At 42.1% G+C, this 16,795-nt stretch overlaps 1 protein-coding gene across 3 annotated transcripts in view; it reads left to right on the top strand.

The window, feature by feature from the left end:
* The window catches only part of LOC121171578 (SLAM family member 5-like), a 57,681-nt gene extending 46,173 nt beyond the window's left edge, over nt 1-11,508 (top strand). For 2 of the 3 annotated variants that reach the window (XR_005886150.1, XR_005886148.1), the window contains exon 7: nt 1,510-1,733. The gene's annotated coding sequence lies outside the window, so the exon portion shown is untranslated. Of the gene's footprint in view, nt 1-1,509; nt 1,734-11,459 lie in introns of those variants that run through there. The other variant, XR_005886149.1, reaches the window with a different exon arrangement.
* Nucleotides 11,509-16,795: the final 5,287 nt, after the last annotated feature.

Here is a 16,795-nt window from a genome sequence, read left to right as displayed (position 1 = left end):
CATTTTTTCATATACTTGTTGACTATGTGTGTGTTTCATTTATTTTTTTTTTTAAATTATTTTTTTATCAGAAAGGCGGATATACAGAGAGGAGAGACAGAGAGGAAGATCTTCCGTCCGATGATTCACTCCCCAAGTGAGCGCAATGGCCGATGCTATTCTGATCCGAAGCCAGGAGCCTCTTCCAGGTCTCCCACACGGGTGCAGGGTCCCAAAGCTTTGGGCCTTCCTTGTCTGCTTTCCCAGGCCACAAGCAGGGAGCTGGATGGGAAGCGGGGCTGCCGCGGTAGAACCGGTGCCCATATGGGATTCCGGGCGTGCAAGGCGAGGACCTTAACCACTTGCGCCACCGCGCCGGGGCCCGTGTGTGTTTTATTTTAAGAAATGTTTAGAGGTGATGTAACATAGCAGGTAAGGCTGCTGCCTATGTCACTGGCATCCCCTGTGGTCACTGGTTCATGTCCCAATTGCTCCACTTCTTATTCAGCTCCTTGATAGTGGTCCAGAAAAGCAGCAGATGATGGGTCATGTATGTGGGCTCCTGCCACCCACATGGGAGACTCGGATGCAACTCCTGGATCAGGCCTGACCTCGCCTGGCTCTTGTGATCATCTGGGAGTGAACCAGTGGGTGTGAGATCTCTATCTATATCTGTCTTTTGGTTTCTCTCTGTAACTCTGATATTCAAAATGAATCTGAAAACAAAAATAAAAGTTAGTTAAATCATTTGTTTATTTTCACCTTCAAATTATTGATTTTTTTTTTTTCTTTTTATGAGAGATGGTGTAGTGGGGCAATGATTTTTCATGGTCTGGGTCACTTTCCAAGTCTCTAAAAAAAGCAACTGGGACTGGGATAGATTGAAATCAGCCCAGATCATTAACCCATAGGCATGGCAAGGACCCCACTGTTTGAGCTGTCATCTTTTGCCCCCTGGGGTAGTATTAACAACAACTTGAAATTGGATTTAAATCCAGGCTACATGATAGGGATATAGGCGTCCCGTTTTAACTGCTGTACCAAATGTCCAACTCCCTTTGGCTCATTTTAAAGCCATTATTTATTACTTATTATTGAATTGTTTGAGTGTCACAACTCTACCTCTGTCCATCCTTCTTTCCTTTGAAACTCCTTCAAGGGAATGTGTGGAAGAGGGGGAGCAGGTCACTGCTCCGTTTTACAGAGGACAGTCCGTCAGAATCTGAGCAATACCACAGCTCCCTCATCCTGCAGGTAAATATCTAGAGCTAACTGTACTGCAGGTGTGTCCCCATGGTTTGGACCCTTGTCTTCATCAGTGGACAAAACCTTACAGGTAGCTTAGTAGTCCTTGAGCGTCTCAGCATTCACATCACTTGTCTACCTTTAGCCAGGTGTGCCCTGGCATCATGTAGCTGGATAACATTAGTTTATTGCTTATAAACAAGGCAATACTGAAAATTGATATGCTTGATCTCATTGTCAAATTCAACCTATAAGGTGGACATGGCCACTATATTCCTTTTACAGACAAGAAAAATGAGTCCTGTGGAATCCAAGTGACTTATTCAAGCCCCAGGTCTGGTAAACAATGGAGATGGAATTCAGAACAAGGTCAGTGTGGTCACAAAGGCACTTGCCATTTTTTTTAATACTTCCAATGCACGCTTTAAAAGGTAGCTAATCCTCTGACTGCTAGAGCTGGCATCCCAAATGGGTGTTGGTTTGTGTCCTGGCTGCTACACTTCCAAATCCAGTTCTCTGCTTATGGTCTGGGAAAGCAGCAGAGGATGGCCTAGGTCCTTGAATCCCTGCACCCACATGGGAGATCATGAGAAAGCTCCTGGCTCTGGCCATTTGGGGAGTGAATCAGCAGACTGAAAACCTTCCTCCCCACCTCTCTGTTTGTCCTCTCTCTGTAAAGTCTATCTTTCAAATAAAATTAAATAAATTATGAAAAAAACAGCTTTCCTGACATAAAAGTCATGTGCTATATGTATCTGATTCATTTGAAGTGCACAGTGTATTATTCATGCAGAGTTCAGGTAGAAATGGCCATCAAAAGAATAGATTTTAAGGCATTGCCATCACGTCAAAAGAAAATTGGTACCTTCAACTGCCACACTTTTTCCCAATGCCACTTTTCTTCAGCTGTAAGTGATAACTAATCCACTTCCCATCTCTATAGAGTTCCCTATTCAGGACTTTCTTGCTGGTGGAATCAATGGTTTCCTTCACACAAGCAGTCCAAGGTTCAGCTACTTGGAACATGCATTCTACAGCTGCTTCTTATCAATTCAGCCATTTTTTGGCCTGCTATCTCCCCTCTCCCTGGCTACTATGAACCATGCTGCCATAATTCACATGCAAGTTCCTAAGTGAACATGTACAGATATTTCACTTGAGTATGCCTCTAGGAGTGCAGTAACTGGGTTGAATGATAACTTCAGTGTCCAATCATTTTAGGACTTGATTGCCACACGAAGTTGTACTCCATCACTAGTGTGTGAGTCACACTTTCTCTATGCCTCTGCCAACACTTACTATAAAGTATTGAAAAATTCATCTCAGAACATGTCAGAAGATCAATCTTTAAAAATTTTGTTTATTTATTTATTTATTTATGAGGCTGAAACCTAGTGAGTGGGGAGAGAGAGAGAGAGAATAGAGCTCCCATCTTCTGGTTTATTCCGCAAATGCCTGCAATAGTGGGGTTGGCAGATTCAAAGTTAGGGTTTTGAAATCTACCTGGGTCTCCCAAGTAGGTGACAGGAGCCCAGATTTCTTGGGCTGTCACAACTGCCCTGCGGGGTCTGCATCAGCCAGAAGTTGGTGCAACAAGTCAGAACACTGACCTCAAGTATCTAACTCAGGAATTTCATTATGAGATGCAGCCACTTCAAAAACAGCACGTAAGTTGCCCGCCTTAGTGCCTGTCCTGTCATGTAACTTTTCTACTTTAGGCAGCCTAGCTGGAGCAAAGTGATATCTTGTGGTTTTGATTTGCCTTTTCCTGGTGACAACTGGGAGGAGGTGAGTAAGCAGTTCAGCTGATATCCACAGGAACAGTGTCCAGGAAAAGAGGACAGCCTGTGTTGTGGCCCCTGGGAGGAACATGCCCAGTGTGATCCAGGAAGGGGAGGCAGGTGGGAGTGCAGCAGAGGTGAATGCCAGCACACAGGAAGGAAATTGTCGGTTAGAGAGGAGATGGGAGCCGAAGCAGCTCTCTTCTGACCTGGAACCCAGGGCTGCTGGGGTTGGAGGGGACCTTAGAGAAGGTAATAACCCATCATGGGTTGGGAAGATGTGAGAATGAGGGAGACAGGATGGGTCACTGGAACAGAGCTGGAATCCCTGTTAGTCTTCTCTTTCCTCAACCTGCCCATGTGGAAAGGAGCAGCACCGAGCAGTGAGGGTTGGGGTTCACTCACTGTCAGAGCAGTGACAGTGCAGCTTCAGAAGGTGCAGGGGAATGCCCTTCTACATTGTCTGCAATGTAGCCTGGGTGCCTAGTGCTGCTTGGTCTTCAGAATCTCAAGCAAGATTCTGAGGCTGGGCTGGGAGATGCAGACAATGTGAATCAGTTGAAAGACAGAGTGAACCCACAGACCAGCAAAATCCAAGCAGGCACCACTGTGGGACACACCCACAGGAGGAACTGCAGTTTTGCCGGCTACATGCACCAAAGACCAGAGTTCAGAGGTGCTACACAGAAGTTTAAAACAAGGATTTTGGCATAAAATTTTATAAGGACTGAGATTGAAATTCAGAAAATAAACTCTCTGAATGGTTGCCTGGCAGGTAAAATATAATATGAAGGCAAGAGTCAAGGGCCTGGTGAGAAACTGGGCATATAGCAAGAGGAAATGTATAATCAAAAGATAGAGCTACATGGAACTAGAGCCATCACTAAAATGAATCACAGTTAAAATCATACCTCCGTGATGTGCAATGTAATTCCATAAACTTGAACTCAAACATGCTTAAAGTATTTAAAAAAAAACTGTGTCTAAATATGGCAGAGAAATTGACAGTGTTTACAGATTTAATTCTGTGGATCAACGTGTACTAGCTCAATGTTCATTCTCATATCAACATGACCAAATATAGAATTACTTTGAAATACAGTGTAGTATGATTAATTTTGAGCTTACTATTACTATATACACAAAGGAAAAGTTAAACATGTATAGGAAAAAATAGGCAACCAAACAAATGGACCTCAAGAGCATCCAGATGCTGCATTTAACAGATAAAAATGTGAATTTAACTTTTATAAATATGTTCAAAGAATTGAAGGAAAGCACCCTATCAGTAAGGAGCTGACAGAGTATTCTCCCCACCCCAGATAGAAACTAAATGAAAATTCTATAATGGAAAAAATCCAAAAGTTGATATTAATTGTTTTGTCTGATGCACTAAACATAGATTGGATATGAGTTGGCAGAGAACTAATGAAATAGAGGATAGAACTGAAGGAATTACTCATTCTGAATCAAGGAGAAAATAAAGATTGAGTAAAAATGAATACAAGCTTAGTGTTATATATGACAAAATGAATAAATATGATATGTGTGTAACTGGGATTACAGAAGAAAAGGAGGAATGAAGCAGAAAATACATCTGACGGTGTAAAACATGTCCCCGAATGTAAAAATTTAAATAGAAATTGTTATTTGAAAATACAGGACATGGAGAATCAATGTGGCTGAATAGGGTAAGGACACGTTTAAACGGACAGAAAAACATTTAATCAGGATGAAGCAGAGAGGACATATTTCAGGAAATAGGAAAGGACAGAACAACAGCAGAGGGGTACCTGGAGACTGACAGACACAGGAAAGCAGCGGGCACAGCAGTGTGGTGTTGCAGTGACTGATACTCCAGCACGGCGATCTGAACTCCAACAGCAGCCAGAACTCCACCAGCAACCAGGTGGGAAGGGACTTTCACTGGGAGCTTGGGAGGTGAACCCAGACAAAGTTCTGTCCGTCCTGCTGGTCCCTTTGATTTGACCAGGAGCAGAGACAGAGCAGCAAATCTCAGATGGGCAGTGCGAGAACAGAATCGTTTTCATAGCCCAGTCAGCCCTCTAGAGATGAATTGAGCATCATTTTGTGGAAGGAGGAAAGGGCAAGGGAAAGGATGGAGCATGCTCTGAGCTGGGAGTGAGCTCATTTCTGACTTGGTGAACTGCAATGACGTGGCATTCTACCAGTTCCACCCGGGGCAGGTCTGGGTAGCTCTGGGATTTGATGGCCAGCACATCAAGAACTGTTGTGGTGGTATGTCAGGTGCTATTTTGCGCACTGTGGCAATAGCTTTGGGACTGCAGGGGACAACAGTGAACTGTGCATGTGCTGAGCTCGAGAGAACTTGCTGAGGTCCCGTAGGAAAATAATACCAACTGTGGCATCATACCAGTCAAAATAGGTCGATGTGGCACCCAGACCTAACGTCCAACAGGTTCCGACAAAATCAGCACCACCAACAACCTAACTAGATAGGACACCTGGTGTCTCTCTAATCCTGGGACAATCTCCAAGTGGAAGTGGGAGAAAGATTGCAGAGACACAACGGTGCAGCCTCCGCATGGTATCACAGGAGGTGGAGACTGGTGAGCCAAGAGCTCTGGCTGTGGAGACCACAGTGGAAATCTAACATAAGAACCCAGACCTGGAACTCGCTGGAGGTTGTGGCACAAGTGGCTGCAAGCAAAAAGTTGTGTACCAACTGCAATAAGTAAAATCAAACTGTAGACCTGTGGGTGACACAGCTTAGAAACCTGCCCGAAGAAGAAGACTCTGCTAACCAGAAGTAGAATGATCAAGAGCAAAAGAAGAGACAAAGGCACAATGAATATTACTGAAAACTCCCCTGCAAAGGAGCAAAACCCTTTGCCAACCTCAGAGTTAACTGAGGAAGACATTGAGAAAATGGGGGACACAAAATCCATTAAGACTCATTTTAAAGATTCTGATAAAAAATGAGAAGCTCATGCAAGAGTTCAAAGAATTTAGGAAGCAGTGAAGCAAATCAAGGCTGGTATGTTAGAAATTAAGAACACAGTAGAGCAAATTAAAAGTATAGTGGAGAGTCTCCAAAATAGAATGAAGCAAGCAGAAGAAAGAATCTCAGAATTGGAGGATACTTCCTGTCATCAGGGGAAGCAAACAAAAAGCTGGAAGCAGAGCTGGATCAGGCCAAAAAAAGTATTCAAGAATTGAAAGACACTATTAAGAGGCCAAATATAAGAGTTATGGGAGTCCTGGAAGGTGCAAAAAGAGAAGCTCAGTTTGCAAATGTATTTAATGAAATAATCAAGGAAAATTTCCCTAATCTGGAGAAAGAATTGGGAAACAAGATCCAGGAGGGGCACAGAGCTCCCAACAGGCCTGATCAAAAGTGATCTTCACCAAGACACATGATAATCAAGCTCTCTTCAATTGAACATAAGGAAAAAATCCTTAAATGTGCACGTGCAAAAAATCAATATACATATAACAAAATGCCAATTAAGCTCACAGGAGTTCTCTCACAGGAAACTCTACAGGCAAGAAGAAAATGGAGTGACATATTCCAGATTCTAAAAGAAAAAGATTCTCGGCCTAGGATAACATACCCTGCAAAGCTTTCTTTCATCTTTGAAAATGAAATAAAATTCTTCCAGAGTAAAGAAAAGCTAAAAGAATTTGCCTCTTTCAAACCTGCCCTACAAATGATACTTCAAGATGTTTTCTTGACAGAGAAGAGAAATAGCACCTACCAAAACCAAAGGCAAACGGGAAGAACATTCCAGTAAAATGACAACAGAAGACTAAGTCAATGAACAACCCATTCCTAAAATGACAGGACCAAAGTACCACCCATATATATTTAACTCTGAATGTGAATGGCTTAAGCTCAATCAAACATCATAGATTAGTATTAAGAAACAAAACCCATCTGTTTATTGTCTGTAGGAGACACACTTCAACAAAGATCAGCGGAAACTATATCACATGGGTTTTGTTGTTTTCTGTTGGTTTCATCTCTTCAAAACACTTTCTTCTGATTAAATCATTCAGTGACTTGTAGATCATGCAGTGGCATCATTTTCTTCAAGAAGGTTCTTGATTTTCATTTCTTCAGCTACACATTAGTCACTTAATAGCATGTTGTTTAACTTTTTGGTGTTGTTAATTTCTTTTTTTCTCCCAGATGTTGAGTTTGTTTTGTGGCTCTTCATTTAAGGGAATGTATAGTAGCTGTGTAATAGAGACTGTCATATCTAGTAACATGTCATTTAACTTCATGGCATTGTAAATTTCTATTTTTCTTTCTATTGTTGATTTTGTACCATGACTTTTCATTTAAGGGGATGTACAGTAGTTGTGTAATAGAGACTGTATTATCTAGTAACATGTTATTTAACTTCATGGCATTGTAAATTTCTATTTTTCTTTGTAATGTTGATTTCGTATCATGACTTTTCATTTGACGGGATGTACAGTAGCTGTGAAATGGAGATGTAAGGATGCAGTGTTGTATGCATTTCTGTTTCCAGACAAAAATGGACTTACAATGAAACTGTTTACTCTATCTTGACAATAGGATTCTGGACTCTCTGCCATTGTCCATGCCCGCAACGATGGACATATGACTGTGTATGAAGAACTGTATGTTAGTAATCATATAAAGGAGGTGGGTGTGTGGGGGGAGAGGGTATTGGGGTGAGGATAAGGGAATATGGAACTGTATCATAAAATGATAGCAATAATAAGAAAATGTAAAAACAATACAGGAAATGTAAAAAACTCTGCTCCTAGACACAATGTAGTCACATAATAAAAATAAAACTGTTGATTTTAAGTGAAATAAATAAATTTTAAAATACAAAACTGTGATGTTACAACCTCCAAAATTATAGGAAACACATAAGGAAACAATGATGAGTGGTTGACATTTTCATAGTACTTTGTTAAGCAAATTCATTGGGATGATTGTTCAAAGTGTTGATGGAAAAAATGTCACTGAGTATCTTTATTTACAAATAAAGAAGTAAGGTCTGGCATAGTGTTTCGGCAGGTTAATCTTCCAGCTATAAGCACCTAGGGCACCAGTTCACGTCCCAGCTATTTTGCTTCAGATCCAGTTCTCTGCTTACGTCCTGGGAAAGCAGTAGAGGAAGGCCCATGGGACCCAAAGCAATGTGGGAGACTCAGAAGAAGCCCTTGACTTCTGGCTTCAGTTCTGGACATTGTGGCCTAAAGCAAGTGAGCCAGCAGGTGGAACATCTTTCTGTCTTTCCTTCTTCCTGTAAATCTGCCTTTCCAATAAAAACAACTAACTATTTTAGAAAAATAAAGTAGGAGATATTTTTAACTAAGTAACAAAACTTATGCTGGTAGATCTATACAATAATTAATTTAGAGATTACTTCAGTCAGAAGGGAAGGGTCTATAATGACAACTCAGTTCAGCAGGAGAAAACGGACACTGGCAATTGTAAAAATGTAGGCAAACATAAAAAGCCATACATAAGCTTGGTTTTCTACTCTTTATTTTTTAAAAATACATATTATTGTTTAAATAAAAAAATAACAGCACTGCATTTAACTAGATGATAAGGAAAAAGATGGAGAGGACACACAGTATTACAAGAGAAGGAACATCATTACTTACTCAACACATGAAGATGATCTTATGCAAATGTTGTAACTTTACCAACTAATTTGTCTATGTGATGGTGCATACAAATTCCTTGAAAGACACAAACCATTGAGGCTTTAAAAGAATGAGATAACGTAAGCAACCTTTCACCTATTAGGAAAGTTGAATCTATAGTTTAAAGTCTTCCCACAGAGAAAAATTCTGCCAAACAACAAAAGCAGAAATTAAAAAAAAAATGAAACAACCCAATATTAATGCTTCCGTAAAACAGAAGAGGCTGAACTGCTTGTGAACTCAGTTAATGAGGACAGCACATTCTAGAGAGTCAGGTCAAGCAAGGACTTGACAAACAAGTAGTCCATGATTCCTCACAAGCACATTAACTTATCAAAATATTTGTAAGTTGGATCTTGCAACATTTAGGAAACATGCTACTGCTTGATTAAGTGGTGTTTATTCCAATGTAGGTTGAACTAAAACCAAGCAGTGTCCTTATTCCATTCCCTTGTGACCATTTCAATAGGGTAAAAAAACACACCTATTTTGCCAAATTAAACACTGCTAAAATTTCCAGAAAACTAGATAAAAGACAACCTATTCAAACTAAAAAATCACATTTAAGGAAAATGATGAGGGAAGCCACCAGGGAAGAGAAAATACTTTAAAAAGAAACAAAGCTGATGAATGACTCGTATAGAAAATAAAAAAAATGATAATAAGCAACTTGTAAAAATGAGCAAATTATTGCAACAGACATGTATCGGAGAAGATAGATGAGAAGCAATCAGAAATCAAAACGTGCTTAGTGCCGTTATCACCAGGCAAATACAAACTAAAGTCATAAGAAAATATCACCACATGACCTCAGAATGGTTGACATTGCAAGACCAAAATACAGCATGTTGGGGAGAGTATCTGGAATTCTTGTACACACCTGGAAGTACTGTGAAATGATACAGCCACTTTGGGAAGTTGTGTGGTACTTTCTTACAATTTTAAGCATGTACTTTCTATATGACCCACTCTTAGACATTGACTCAACAATCCTATTACTGAAGAATTGAAACTAGGGCAGTGGTTGAGTCAAGGTATGTATTTAGGGCACCGACCTTTAAGAGGTGCACAGGTGATTGGCTGCACCTGCACAAACTTCAGTACCCCTGTAAAGTTTGTACTCTTGTTGTCTCCCTTGCCTTGCCATAGACCCAGTCCTGAGAAAACATGTCTACACAAAGACCTGTGTGTCCATGTGTTTTCTTTGAAGTAACCAAAACATAGAAGTTGCCCAACTGTTTGTCAAATGATGAATCCTTCTAAGGCATAGCCACGTTGTAGAATAACAATACTCACTGAGAGAAAACCAACCACCAATTTCCACCGCACCATAGATTTCTGGAGACATTATGGTAAGAGAAAGAAGTCAGACATGAAAGATCACTGCTGGACAATTCTAGTTAAATAAATTTATAGAAAAGGCAAACTCTAAGGCAAGAAAGAGCAGCAGTGTTGCTTGGGCTCAGGGGATCTAAAGGAATAGGGTCTACTGCAAATGACAATGATGAAATGTGTGTGTGTGTGTGTACTCTGTATCTTGACCATGGTGGCAGTTTGAATGGCTATGGAAGGCAAGCAGAGAGTTTTGGACAGACTGGAGACTCTGCTGGGTGCAGGACAATACAGCCCCTGGCAGGGACTGAGGCTAGCACTTCAGACACAGTTTTCTGAGTCTTCTTCAGGAGAACTTGTATTTTCCATGATCTGCGGGTTGGATGAGAAGCAGCAGTTCCAAGTCACCTTCTATCCTGTGCTCATCCAATGATGAGCAAACAGCCCCTCTGAGCATCTCTCATAAAAGGGCATGCTAGAGAAACATATATACACTGTCCTTAACTAGAAATTTAAGTAATTGCTTTTAAAATAAAGTACTGGGGGTTAGATGCATCAGAAAGGAGCTGGGGGTTGGAAATGACTATTCCATTTCAGCTAGAGGGAAATGCCTAAAGTAGGAGGGTGCAAAGTTTACTATTCAAGGACTTTCTATTTTTGTTAAAACATTTATGTTTTATTTGAAAGGCAGATTTACAGAGTGGAGAGGTGGAGAGAAGGTTTTGCCATCTGCTGGTTCACTCTCCAAATGGCCCCAATGGCCAGACTAAGCTGACCGAAATCCAGCAACCAGGAGCTTCTTCCAGGTCTCCCACATGGGTGTAGAGTTCCAAGGTCTGGGGCCACACTCTTCTGCTTTCCCAGGCCATAAGCAGAGACCTGGATGGGAAGTTGTTCAGCGTGGGCATGAACTGGTGCCCATTTGGGATGTCGGCACGACAGGGTAGAGGATTAGCCTGATGTGCTACCATGCTGGTCCTAAGAGTTTATTTTTCATGGAGTTCTCAATGACATACAGTAACATCTACCACTTACAAGTTTTCAGTAGAGTTTTCATGCATTTCTTGAAGAAATATTTGACTCTAATTATTATGTGTTAGGTACATGCAGGTTTTGCCTTTGCTATTAGAATGGAACTGTCTTGTCTGTCACTGACCTGAGGTGTGTGTATACGGCAGTGCCTCCCCGCTCAACTGGCAGCTTCCATGAACACCTATGTGTGGCAGTGTCACAGGTGAATTTACTTTTGTTGAAACCCTCAGCTGTTCGCACAAATGCCTTAGAGGTAGATTGTGGGGAGCTCCATTCTGGGAACTTAACTTCTGTGGTTTTCCTATGAATTCTCTCTTACTTCAGGCTGATGCCTTGAGCTTATGCACTGATTCTGTGCCCAGAGAGTAGCATCCTTTGATGTGTGCTGTGTGCTTATTTTTGTCTCTGCAGAGCTCCACCACCTTGATAACCAACATGTACCATTGGCATTGCAATCCCCAGAAGCAAGGCCTGGAGGAAACCGCATGCTGGCAAATGCAGAACAGAGCAAACCCTGGAGGATATTCCCCACACCCTGCCCCACCCCAAAGCGGTTGGATTTCTTATCATATATATATTTATGTATTTATGTATATATAAATATAATTTATGTATATATAAACATCATTTATGTATAAATAAGCATCATGCAAGTTAAAGAGAATAGAGAAGTTATCCCATATGTTGGAAGGTTATTTATTAATTGAAAGAAATCCTTGAGTGAAGATGAAGAGGGTTCCCCTGACATTACACACCTCTGTTCTTTGTTTGCTCCACCCATGCAGGCCAGCTCCCACTTGGGGAATGTTGGCCTTGCAGTGGACTTTTCACAACAGATGCTGGACACAGCCTCACATTTCTTCTCGTGCATATCCACAGCGTGGGAAAGAACTGATAGGTTAGGTGAGTTGGGAGACTCTTCTTGTCCTTTAATTTCTATGAAGAGAGCCCTGGCCTAGCTTCTCGGCTGTCCAGTTGTACCCTCAGCATTCAAAGCTGTTCTACTGAAGACCACTTTCAAATCACCTACACCGAGGAACAGAGCTTAGCTGGACTTGTTTGGCCTCACAGATGAGACCCTGCCTCAGCACTGCGTGAGTGGTTCTGCGTAAGACACCACTGAACAGAAGTTGGTGGAGATGACTAGAGTGGAGCCTTGAGCCCAAACCAGGACCACCTGGGCAGGTGCACCCCTGCCCAGGTGGGGGTTGGGGATCAGGAAGGCTGAAATGGACTTGGTGGTTTCTGCCCACTGGGTCTGGTCAGGTCTCACTAGCTAAAGATCAGAAGGAAAACATTAATTGTAACTGGAATGGTTTGCATTCACTTAGCTAGTTAACATTATAATGCATTAGTATTGCAACAGGTTGTGTAAAATAGGATATGAGTGAATTGCGGTGGCAGTCCTCAATTTAATGTTTCAGCAACAGAATGACAGATGCTTTGAAAATAAAACATTAAGTGTGAATTTAAAAGATGACTCAAATTTTTACTAATGCAGTAGTATAGCAAGCTAATCCTCCAACGCTGGTGCCAGTATCCCACATGGGCACTGGTTCTGGTCCCGATTGTTCCACTTGTGATCCCAGTCCCTACTAATAGCCAGTGAAGGAGAATCCAAGGCCTTTGGCCCCCACACCCATGTGAGAGGCCTGGAATAGGTTCCTGACATTGGACTGTCTCACTCTGGCCAATGCCATCTGGGGAATGAACCAGCAGATGGAATACCTCTCCATTGCTCCTTCTCTATGTGTAACTCTTTCAAATAAAAATAAACAAATCTTTTTAAAATTACTGAAATTATGGACTGCCATGTGTATTGAAGACTTGTGTTCATAATCAGTGGATCTGAAAATGTGAATATGTAAGGACTGGGTTAAACTGCTTCCCACAATACTGGCATTCCATTTAAGTGCAGGTTTCATGTCCCTGCTTCTCCACTTCCCACCCAGCTTTCTGCCAGTGCTCTTGGAAAAATCAGTCTTTCTCTATGCTTTTACCCATCTGTCACCTACTATGTCAGAAATACCCAGTGGCTCAGTGCAGAACTGCAATTTCACAGAAGCGTCCCACCCAGCTTAGGTAACAAATGTCAGTTGGAGTTCTAGGGTTCTGAAAAGAGTGACTTTCTGGTACTGTGTCTCTCTTTGTGAGCCTATTCCACATTGTGACTCTTCAACTATTTGAAGCAACCCTTCAGATGAGGGAGTTAGAGTCAGTGTGCTAGGAAGAGCCCAAAACAAAATGGCTTTTCAAGCAAGTTATCAGGAAGGCAATTCTGAAATTAGGTTGGCTGAAGAATGCGCACACCGTGGCTAGAACACCTCCCACGTTTGATTGATCTGTTGTCTCTGACATTTTCCGACCTTGTGCCTGATGGACAACAAGGTCTTCTGCACCGGAAGCAATTCTATAACAGTAACCAACCGGGGTTACCGGGGCTAGGGAAGGATCACCTGAGTTTGGTAGGGGAACCAAGGTGCAGCCCTATTACTCTGTGGGTTCAGGAAGACCCATGACTTTGAGCACATAGGAGGAAGCAGAGGGGCTCTGCTGTAAGTTGTCAGTCTTCCCACTTGAGGCCTGGTTGTTGGGTTTGGGCCCTCTCTGTCCAACCAGGTCTCCATCTTCATTGTCCCTAAGCCACTTGTACTCTTGTTAGAATTAGCAAATACGAGCTCCTCCCTTGGGTATCCTAGATATTGCTTTCCTTACTCTTGAACAGATATACTTATTCCTTGCACAATATGTGTCTGGGTTGCAGAGAAAAATCTCCCTGTCTACTGGGATATTTTACCAAATGTGTAAAGAGATAATTGTAATTCTTTTTCTGGAGGTTGGGATGGTCTGGCCTACCCTTCATAGAGCCCGAGACAGGAGCTGCCCATTGAACGGAAGCCAACAAGACCTTTCCGTGACCCTAGATTAAGTAGGAGAAAATGGAGAAAAGTGGGAGCTTCTGTTTATATATAGTAGCTGAAAAATAAGATTTGTTTTTCATGTGAGATTACAGAGCACAGATATGTTCTCATCCTAATTTATATCTGGTGTTTATTTAACTACAACAGTAAAAAATGTGTTTGAGATTAATAAAAAAAAAAGGACACATACACCCCCCAATCAATTTGATGTGAAGACATACACTCAAAAAATAGTAAATGTTATGCAAAAATGTGTGTAGATCACCCCAAGAGAGATAGAAGACTTTGGTTCCTGGCTGCCTCTCTCCCACAGGGATGTGGCTGTTCTCAGCTGCATGAGGTTGCAGGTGCCTCTTGCGGAGTTGTGCGTTTTCTATGCATTCAGTGGAGTCAAGTGTGAGCTACAGAAGCTCCTTGGTGGTGGAACAGTGGTTCCTGAAAGTGCACATGTCACTTCTTTGGCCTACTGCATGTGATGAACTCCTCCTTGCTTTTCCTTCCTTCCTCTTCCTTTCTTTTCTCTCCTCTTTTCTTAAAATGGGGCCCAGGAGTCTGATGTTCAACAGGTCTTCCGGTGGAGCCTAAAGTGTTGGAGTGCCCGCTTTAGGGAAGTGCTCCAAACTGCAAACTGGGGAGAGAGTCATACCTCTGCCCCTGTGAAAGAGGTAAAGGTGTACATGTGAACTGGACGTGTCGCAAAATGAACAGATGGGGCCTCAGGATTGTAAATGTGTGTGTTAATCTCACTAAAACAGTAGGTGCAAACTGCTCTCAGCAAGCCCACTTCCCTGAGATACCCACAAACCACCCTCTCACTAAGAACTAGATGAAACCAGACAATCCCCATCTCAACTAGAACAGCAGGGGTTGAAACCACAAACCTCTATCAGTAACGGTAGGGGGCATAAGCTGCTGCTTGTAATTCAGAGTGCTGGCTAGAGTCCGGCTGCACTGCTTCCAATCCAGCTTCCTTCTATTGTACCTCAGAAGGCAGCATAAGATAACCCAACTCCTTGGGCCCTGCCACCTGTGTGGGAGACTGGAATGGAGTTTCTGGCTCCTGGCTTCTGCCTGGTCCAGATTTAGCTGTTGTGTCTATTTTGGGAATGACCTAGTAGGTGGAATCTCTCTCTCTCTCTCTGACACTCTGCTATTCAAATAGCTAAATCAATATCCTATATCATTCAGTATATGTGCTGCCGAAGCAAACAGTCAATATCCTAAAAAAAAAAAAAGGTTTATTTATTATTTTCATTGGAAATGCAGATTTATAGAGAAAGGAGAGACAGAGAAAGATCTTTCATTCATTAGTTCACTCCCCAAATGTCTGCAATGGCTAGGGTTGAGCCAATCCAAAGCCAAGAGCCTCTTTAAGGTCTTCTATATGGGTGCAGGGTGCCAAGGCTTTGGGCCATCATCCTCCACTGCTTTCCCAGACCATAGGCAGGGAGCTGGAGTTCAAACAACTAGGGTATAAACTGGTGTCCATATGGAATACCAGTGCTTTCAGGTGGAAAATTAGGTAGTCGAGCCATTGTGTTAGCCCCAATCAATAGCTTAAAATTTTTTTACTTTATTTATTTGAAAGACAGAGATATACAGAAAGAGGGAAGGATAAAGATCGTCCATCTGCTGGTACTCTCCCCTAATGGTCGCAATGGCCAGGGTTGGGTCAGGCTAAAAACTGGTGCCAGGAATTTTATCTGGCCCCCCAGGTGGGTTCATGGGCTCAAGGACTTGGGCTCTATTCTGCTTCTTTCCTAGATGCATTAGCAGGGAGTTGGATTAGATGTGGAGAAGTTGGGACTGGAATTGTTGCCCACATGGTGTCAGATGTCATGAACAGATGCAACAACTTCATCTCAATCAGTAAATCTTTAAAGAAAAAAAAATAGTAAGAGCTATGTTTTTACACTCCTATCTCTTTAAGAAGAGTGGGTTCAACGTCCACAAACACCATTTCAGTAATAACAGTAGGTAACCCACAAACCCCATCTTGCTAGAGATAATAGGTGCAATTCCCACAAACCCTATTTCAATAAGAACAGTGTGAACAACACGCACAAACCCTCTGACAAGAAAAAAGCCCAACTATGATGTCTTAAGGAAAAATTCAGAGACAAGAAGATGAGTGAAATAACTAAACCTGCTGGAAAAATTACAAAAGTTGTGGGCAAAGTTCTGAAACAGTCATTCTAAGTACCCCTTTGGCTAAGGCTTTGTCCAGAAACAAGAGGTTAGGGGCAATGGTGTGGTACAGATGGCTAAAGCACTCCCTGTGGTACTGGCTGGTTCCAGTCCTGGTCATTTCACTTGTGATTCTGCTCCCTGCCAATGGGAAAGTAACAGAGAATGTCCCAAATACTTGGGCCTCTGAATCCCTATTGAAGATGTGGATGGAGTTCCAGGCTCCTGGCTTCAGTCTTGTCCAGTTCTGGTTGTTACAGATTTGGGGAATGAATCAGTGGAGGGAAGATCTTGCTGGTACTACCTCTCTCTTTTACTATGTCTTTAAATAAATAAATAAATATATATTTTAAAAAAAAACCAGAAAGAGATCTACAGTGATTCTAAAACAAGAAGACAGTCTATTCAAAAGAAATATTAAAAACCAGGGGCCAGCACTGGGGCATAGCAGGTAAAGCTGCTGCCTTTGATACCAGTAGTCCATATGGGTGCTGTTTCAGATCTTGACTGCTCTACTTCTGATCTGACCCCCTGTTTGTATGCCAATCTGAAGCCAGGATCCAGGAACTTCTTCCAGGTCTCCCATGTGGATGCAGAGTCCCAAAGCTTTGGGCCGTCCTCTACTGCTTTCCCAGGTCA

The sequence above is a fragment of the Ochotona curzoniae genome, unplaced genomic scaffold (genome assembly GCF_017591425.1).
Source record: "Ochotona curzoniae isolate NIBS_2020 unplaced genomic scaffold, NIBS_Ocur_1.0 scaffold_2683, whole genome shotgun sequence".
Classification (NCBI taxonomy): domain Eukaryota; kingdom Metazoa; phylum Chordata; class Mammalia; order Lagomorpha; family Ochotonidae; genus Ochotona; species Ochotona curzoniae.
This window is presented reverse-complemented; position numbering and strand designations above follow the sequence as displayed.